This window comes from Dasypus novemcinctus, chromosome 23, assembly GCF_030445035.2.
Source record: "Dasypus novemcinctus isolate mDasNov1 chromosome 23, mDasNov1.1.hap2, whole genome shotgun sequence".
Lineage (NCBI taxonomy): Eukaryota > Metazoa > Chordata > Mammalia > Cingulata > Dasypodidae > Dasypus > Dasypus novemcinctus.
In genome coordinates, this window is record NC_080695.1 from 17,809,631 (window position 1) to 17,818,060 (window position 8,430).

General features: G+C 48.6%; 1 pseudogene; it reads right to left on the bottom strand.

Moving 5' to 3' along the window:
* Positions 1-733: 733 nt before the first annotated feature.
* On the bottom strand, positions 734-8,430 carry LOC101443005 (ubiquitin carboxyl-terminal hydrolase 28-like; annotated as a pseudogene).

Sequence of the window (8,430 nt, forward strand, 5' to 3'; positions counted from 1 at the left end):
TTTTCAGCTTCCAGGGAACGTGTTTGGTTTTTCCTTAAGTCCACCTTGTTACTCCTGAACCCAAATCAGGACACCGCCAGCTTCCCGGGGTAGCTTCCCAGCCCTGGGAAACCCCCTAACTGTCCTGCTTCCTTCTCCCCCCTCGCCGCCTCTCCCTGATGTTTTAGGGCTCCCTGGGGCGGCAGACAGGGAGTTAGTTCCTTTGCAAACCATTCTGCTTGGTCAGAGGCTTGGGCTGGGCCCGGGCAGAGCAAGAACTGGATAAGCACGTGTTAAACAGATGCCTTCTCACTGGCTTCCCCGTGCACTCGGTCCCTCTCCAGCTCGGCCTCCTTTCCTCGCTAACCTTGTCCCTCCCTGCTGCTTGACACTCCTCAGTGCCTTCTAGCGAGTCCAGGACAAAGAACACCCTTGGCCCAGGCTCCACGAGGAAAGCAGTAAAGCAGAGCCGGGCGCGGAGCCCTCTGAAGCTCGCGCAGCGTCAACTTCTGGCCCTGCCGCCCCTTCCAATGTCCTGGGCCTAATTATATATCAGTAACCTTGTGTTCTTCTTCTCAAAGAGCCGGCCAGATTGCGCAAGCTCCAGGGGAGCAGATGTAGCTCAAGTGGCTGAAGGCCCGCTTCCCATGGACAAGGTCCTGGGTTCCATCCCTGGTATCTCCTAAAAACAAAACAAACAAATGATATAAGCTCCAGCCCCCACAAAACCCGGATATGTCCCCGAGCCTGCTGGCTAAGAGCATGGGCTTTGGGGCCAGGCTGTCAGCGTTGATATCCTGCATGGCTGGGTCCCTGCCTGCCCCAACATTTCCATCTCAGCCTCTTTCCTCCCCTGTTCCATTCCTGCTCTCTGTCCTGGGCACCCTGACCACCTTGCAGTTAGTCAAATACGCCCTGCTGCCTCCTGGCCCAGGCCCTTTTCACATGCCATTCCCACTCCCCGGAATGCTCTTCCTATTCTTTCCGTCAGGGTTCCAGGAGGAAACAGATGGCATAGGCAGAAGGGTTTGGCAAAAGAGACTTTATGAAAGGAGTGCTTCCAGAGACCTGTGGGTAGGGTTTAGGAACAAACAAGGGTTGGTGAGGTACAAGAGACTAGCAGCAGCAGGGAGCTGTTACCACCATGAGACCTGAAGGGCATGGGCAGAGCCCAGAGAGCTGAGAGCCCGGTAGCCCCAGAATAGAGGCTGGGTCCCCGGAGGAGCAAAGCCACGGCCAGAACTGTAGCCAGGCAGGGAGGGAGCAGGAAGCAGCCAGAGGACAAGGAAGCCTGAAAACACAGTCCAGGGAAGTCATCTGCCAGGCACCAAGCAGGCAGAGGAGGGTAGAGAGTGATGCATCAGCCGGGGTAGGGGTGCAAATGGACAATAACCAGCATGTTGTCCTTCAAGGCTCAGCTCAAAGGTCACTTTCTTTAAGGAAGACTTTTCTGACCCCTGGCCTAGTTTGGATTCCCCCCAAAAACACCCTCAAAACAACCTGTGCTTCTCCGTCAAAGCACCTGCTCCCGATATAATTAACAGCTTATTGGGCAATCATCTTCTACTTGCATATCCACTCCCTGACAGTGACATCTGTCTTGTTCACTTCTGGATCTCAGCGTGTAGCACAGTGCGGGGAACACAAAATGTATTTATCAAATGGATGAATCTGTGAAGGAATGAATGAAAGGAACTCACCACCCAGGAAGGTAGGGAGACAAGGAAACTGACATGTGCAAAAGTAAGGATGCTCCTGTCGGTGACGGAGTGATCCAACGTTCTCTGGCAGTTGGAGGAGGGTCACCCAATCTGGAGGACAGAGGAAGGCTTCCCAGAGCAGGGGACAGGAGCTGAGTCCCGGGAGGCCAGAGTGGAGAGAGCACAGATGCTTTGCAGGCACAGAACGGGGTAAACACACCATTGCAATATTCTGTTGCAATCCAAGGGTCCCTGTGAAGCAGGCACTGGAACTCGCTGTTCCATTCACACTGTCCCTCTATCCTGCGTCCACGTGCACCTGACATCCTCCACCTGAGGTCTCTCCCGCGGCAGGTGCACAGGCAGGTCCAAGTGCCTCAGCCAGAGACAGTGGGGGCTGGAGGACGAATGCCCCAGCTCACCCCTCACTTGCAATAACTCACCCCTCACTTGCAATAACTCTGTGGTTCAAGTATGGAGGTCTCCAGTTGGATTGAGCCCCCAGTTGCCCAAAGTGGAAACCTGCTTGAGAAGGCACTCGTTCTTTTGCGGCTGCCTTCCCTTCCCAGTCTCGTTTCCTCATTTCTCTGCTGTGTTTCCTGTCATCTCCTCCCAGATAAATTCTCTACCCCCGGATCTGCTTCTGGGGAAACCCAACCCTAGACCCAAGAGAAGAGAGAAGCCACTCAGCAGGGTGGGAGAGGAGCTGGGGAGACGCAACTCCCCAAAGGAAGGGGGACCTCGAGGGGCAAGCCAGATTGTCAGAGCCCAGGGCCCATGACAGCAGAAGAAGGGTCGCCCAGTTCTGGAAGAACGTCCACAGCCATGGGAGATCCGGTGGTGGTCTAGCCTTGGGAACCCTACTGAAGAGGACCTTCTGGGAGATTGATGGCTAGTATGGAGGGAGCCTGGCTAGCAAGCTAGAGCATATGGCGCAGGGGCTTCAGCCATAGGGAAGGAGCCAGAGAGAACCGAGCAGAACCCAAAGCCACAGTCTCGGGCCGACATTAAATACCAAACTTGAGGCCAGAGTAGCCTAGATCACAAATACCAGACGGAAGAGCTTCAGCCAAAGCGCATTAGAGACAAGCCCCTTGGGTGAAGGGGTGCTCCGGCCACAGAGAACCTGAGTTCCCAGGACCCGACAGGCCCCGGGGATCACAGCAGCACAGGGAAACCCCCGGGGAGCACCCAGGGAGTCTGGAAGTTGCAGCTGAGCCAGGAACCCTGGATATGGGTCCGTCACTTTGTTTTGCAGGATTTGCCAGATTTGGGGAGCAGCAGGATTCGGAAGGAGCAGTGGGAGTCTGGAGGAAGGAGGGGGTCTCAAAGAATTGGCCTCATTTTGCCAGGCACCGCGAGAGGCAGGGACAGGCCAAGTGTCTACTAGGCAGCCAGCACTTTTCACTGAAATAGGAAGCGTTCTGAATACAGAGGAGAGCGAGAGAAAAGCCAAAAGAATCTTAGCAACAGGTGGCTCTGCTAAAGACTGTGGGCGGGTTATTTTTCCTTCTGCCACCACACTCCCCCACTGTGTTGTCACAGAAAATGGGGAGATCGTGGCTCCGATAAAAACATTTCCTTAATTACAAAATCGTTTATTTTGTTTTAGTCGCCATATCATTTCCTTCCCCTTCAGGAATGTATTGAACTCTTTATTGAAGGATGATAACTCATGCAGAAAAGCGTGCAAATCCTGAGTCCAGCGAATGGATTTTCATGAGCATAAAAGGGTGAAACCAGAACGCAGATCAGGGAACATGACCGGCGCCCCCAAATCCCACCTAGCCTTCACCCCCCAACGGCCCCATATCTTGGCTTTATCCGTATAGAGGAACTTGGCCCGTTTTGTCCTTTACAGATGTGGAATCCTGCAGTGTTCCTCTGGAATCCGGCTCCTCTTCCTCGGCATCAGGTTGTGAAATCCAGCCGTGAGCTCAGGCATAACTGTGGTTCATTCCTGGGCATTCCTGAACGGTACTGCAGGATGTGAGTCAGGCTCCACTCCACCGGTGAGCAACATGTGGATCATTTGCGGCTTGGGGAAAGAAGGCTCCCACGAACATTCGAGGCCATGCCTTTCGGTGAACATATGTACACGTTTTCTTTCTTTTTAAAACAAATGCTTTTATTGTACATTTATAAAATCTGCGTAGTTGAATCCAGCGTTCTTCCCTCCCCCAATTCTCTCTTAAATTTAGTAGAAATTCAATGTCCAGTGAAGAGCCTTTAGCGCGTAGTCAAAAGGGGATGTTTCTCTTTCTACATACATATACACGTATAATTTTCTCTTCATAAATTCACGTCACGTATTTTTAAAAGCAAAACAGGAATGGGGGATCTAAACGTTCTTTTGGGCTAGCAGTAGCCTTAGACACCTGTTTCTGACAATTTTCAGATGTTAGAAAAATTTGTCTAAATGGTTAACTATCAGAATGCTATGTTTAGTCAAGTTTCATAATGCGATTCTGTATAAAGTCCTTAGTGCTTTCCTTTCTTTCACTCGGGACTGAGTATGAGGTTGTATGGTTTATTTAAAAATAAAAAATAAAAGAGAGGGAGAAGAAAGAAAGGGGGGTCAGAAAGAAATGAAGGAAGGAAGGAGGGAGGGAGGGAAATAAGCATGAGAGAGTGAGGGGGGGAAGAGGAGAGACACCTTTCTTTTGACTTTTCAGCCTCTTACTGCCAAGCGACCTTATACTCCACCCACGCGTTAAAGGGCTGTGGTTAAGCAGCAGCGCATTTTGTCATCTCCTGTCAAGAGCCCATTTTTATTTCTCATTTCTTGCAGTTAAGGATCTTTAATTGTCACCTGTATTTGATAAATTAACTAATAGCTGTTCATCTGGTCCAGGTTCTGATGAATCACTCTTCTATTCTGCTGCCAAAAACGCTTATGCCGGAAGGATCAATTAAAAAGTTTCAAAAGGCTTGGAAAAACCCAAGCATTCACGTAGGTACAAGAAGCATTTGAGTTCTTCTGGAACAATACCTCAATACACTGGGTCCTAGCTTTTCTAGCAAAATAGGTCGGGTTTTGGGGGGGGATTTTTTGTTTTTTTTACAATTCTGTACCTACAAAGTGCAATTTTATTTTTAATCCTTCTTTACACACACAGAACAGTTGGGGTCTGGATCTGAGACTTGCTTGTCCACGGATCCCTTTCCCAAGGTGAGCACTGTGACAACAGAATCCCATGTAACCGATAGGCGACCAGAGGCCAGGATGGGCCTTGAACACATGGCGGCTTTTTTCACCATCACAGTTGAAACCCTTGAACTGACTCCAGGAGAGCTGCAAATTGCCTACAAAGACCATAGGGAGAACTGGGTAGAAAAGCTGGATGCTCCTTCAAGAAAATGATTTCTGCAGAGAGATCTAGAAGCCCGAGCAGAGACTCCCCTAAGCACAGCTGCAGATTTTCTGCCATGTCCTGCCCAACATATGAGCACCAGTGGTTTCTCATGCCCTCAGTGGCATCCAGGTCATCCTTGGAGCCATCATTATTGTTATTACTATTATTTTAAGATTTATTATTTCTTTCTTTCTCTCCCCTTCCTCCCCGCCCCCAGTTGTCTGCTCTCTGTGTCCATTTGCTGTGTGTTCTTCTGTTTCTGCTTGTATTCTTGTCAGTGGCACTGGGAATCTGTGTCTCTTTTTATTGCATCATCTTGTGTCAGCTCTCCGTGTGTGCAGTGCCATTTCTGGGCAGGCTGCACTTTCTCTTGTGCTGGGCAGCTCTCCTTAGGGGGCGCACTCCTTGCACGTGGGGCAGGAGCACGCGGGGACACCCCTGTGTGGCAGGGCACTCCTTGCACGCATTAGCCCTGCGCATGGGTCAGCTCACCACATGGGTCAGGAGACCCGGGGTTTGGACCCTGGACCCCCCCTCCAATGTGGTAGGCGAATGCCTTATCTATTGAGCCAAATCTGCTTCCCGGAGACATCATTATTAATGACAAGATGGATGCAGGGAATGTCAACTCATTCATGGCATTTATGCCCTCTATGACAGAGTGGTCTTCATTTGTTTAAAGAGATGTGCTAGGGGAGGTGGGAAGGGGAGATAAATAAATAAATAAATCTTTTAAAAATAATAATAATAATAATAAAGAGATGTGCTCTGGCATTCAACTCCAGAAGGCATTTTCTTCAATATAAAGCAATCACCGATTCCCTCGTGTCCCGCCAGGCTCTGGCTGGTGTTCCCCAGATAGGAAAGTGCCTCTTGGTACTTGTCTTTTTGGTAGAGTTCCAGGCTGGTTAGGACATACCCAGACAACTTTTGAAACAAACTTCAATCTTCACGCCACTTCTTGTGTTCTTCCCTCTTGATGTCATCTGGACCGATTTCCTTCCGTTTAGTTTGAACACCATCATATTACTGATTGATCTTGCATGCTAGCTAAGATTTTTATCTGCAAACTGTTCCAGAAGGGTCCGTTCCACTACCCTTTCGGGGTGCTTCATTTTGGTAGACGTGGTCAAGGACATGTTGAAGTCAAGGATCCCTGTGGAAGGTGGTCTCTCTGGCAAGCTGATAGAGCCTGGAGTATTCTTCAAGGAATGCCTCACTCAACGCTGATTCCACCCACTCTTCTTATAAGCACATGCTGTGTTTGAAATTGCCTGGGCAGCCTGTTCCTTGACAACCACAGCATGCTCAGATGACAAGCAGCAACCCCCATGAGAAGGGGACACTGAAGGCTCTTGTGATGTAGAGAAATCCTGTGATGATGAATTGGTGGAGGATTCCACTGGAGGGATTTTGCAAGACTGATCTTCTTCCCACTCCTTTACTTCCTGCTCCTGTTATCTTCCTGAATGTAATGCTTAAGTCCAACAGATAGGGTGTCCACTTCTCCTAATATCTGATGTGATTCACTTGGGACTGCCTCTGCATTGATGTGTTGTAAATGTCATTGGAGAGGAAACACTACCATTCAGGCACCCCATAGGAATCTCTTTCAAGTTCTTCCAGGGAGATTTGGTAACAGAGATGTCATTGTTCATGAGTCAGATTTGTCAGGGTGACTCAGTAACAGAAATGTCATTGTCCTTGAGCCAGATTTATTGGGGTCAATTATCGATATAGGCCCAGTAGTGTCCAGCGGATTCTTGTCCTTCATGAACAAGAACTACATGCAAGCAATAAGGCACCTGAAGAAGGAGAGGCTCACAGTCCATCTGCTCAACAGTCTGGGGCATGCTTGCAGCACAGTTCTTTCGCTCTTAAATCTCTTGTTCAGTCTCACTCTTCCACCTCCAAAGACAGGTCTTGCCAAGATTTATCTCCTGGTCTGTGATGGTTCAAGGAGCTGGGTGTGTAGACATTTCCATGGAAAACTGGGAAGATGGAGGTGGCTTATTCATGATCTTAGACTTGTGTGGAGAATTTTCAGGAGAAGAAAAGGTACTTTCAGCATCCTGGGAAGAGCTTTCTGTACTTGTACTTTCCTAGGATGTCAGCCCAGAAACCAGGCGGTGAGCTGAAGAAAGTAGTAATGTCACTCGTGTGTCACTTTGAGATGACGAGCTTCCTGACATAGGCTTTGTGTTAGCAGGTTCAGTAACATACTGAATATCTGGGAACAGGAAACATACTTCACGTATCTTTCCAGGTTTTGCTGCAAAAATGTTATTTCCTCCTTCAACATTTGAATACCTTCTCTTACTTTAGATAAGCTCTTTGCTCCTATACATGTATACCTGTCCGTATAAATAATCTGAGGAAATCCTAGCTTACTGTGAATTTTCTCTGGCTGACCAAGGGACTGATTGAACTCAAATCTCGAGAGTGTAAAGCTCAACACTGGGGATGTAGGGGTGGCTCAAACTGTTGAGCGCCTGCTTCCCACATTGCGTTCAGGGTTCGGTCCCCGGTGCCTCTTAAAAACAAAAACACAACAACAAGCAAACAAGCAAACAGGCCAACTCCAGGGCACTGATGTTGTTCAGTGGTTGAGTGCCAGCTTCCCACATAAAAAGTCCTGGATTCAATTCCTGGCCTGCCGGTACCTCAAAAATAAAGGAAAAAAAAGATCAATACAGTTTTGTAAACCAACATTCTTTTTTTTTTTTTTAATAAATCAACATTCTTGCCCATATGATAGTGACTCATTGGAAGGAAGCAGCTCAAGGGCACTCCCCAGCATTGCCCTTTCCAAACATTTGTCTAAGTTGCGATACCTGTTTACCAGGAGACACTGGCCAGAGGTCTCGTTGTTACAAAGGGACTTTCCTTCACAAACCCCTTCCGTCAGGAAAGTGCCATAGAAGAGTTGTGTCATTGGATTTTTGGATTTGTTCCTGAGATAGTGAACATTACCAGCCTGCTGGAACGAGTCCTCTAGGAGCTCCAGGAGCTCACAGGTGAAATCACTCACATTGCACTGCTCTCATTCAGATGATCGGAACACCCCTTTGGGAGATCCAGGGCTGCTGAAGGGTCTACAAATTTGTGGTTTTATCCCATCATCAGAGCACACATCCTGAAGCTCTTGCATAAACACACTAGTCACAATTCCGTGTGACTTCGACAAGTTTCAAGAACATTTTGTGGCAGACTACAGCTGAGAACAAGTCTTTGAAATTCAGGCAGCTGAAAGAGAGTCTGAATAGCAGCACTAAAGCAACATGTATTGCCAGTGTTTTTCAGCCCAGCTGGCCAACCATCAACTCTCCTTCAGTCGTGGGGATTGGGGTTTTCTCCCCAGACTTCCAGCGTTTTCTCTTTGAGCTTTTAGTTTT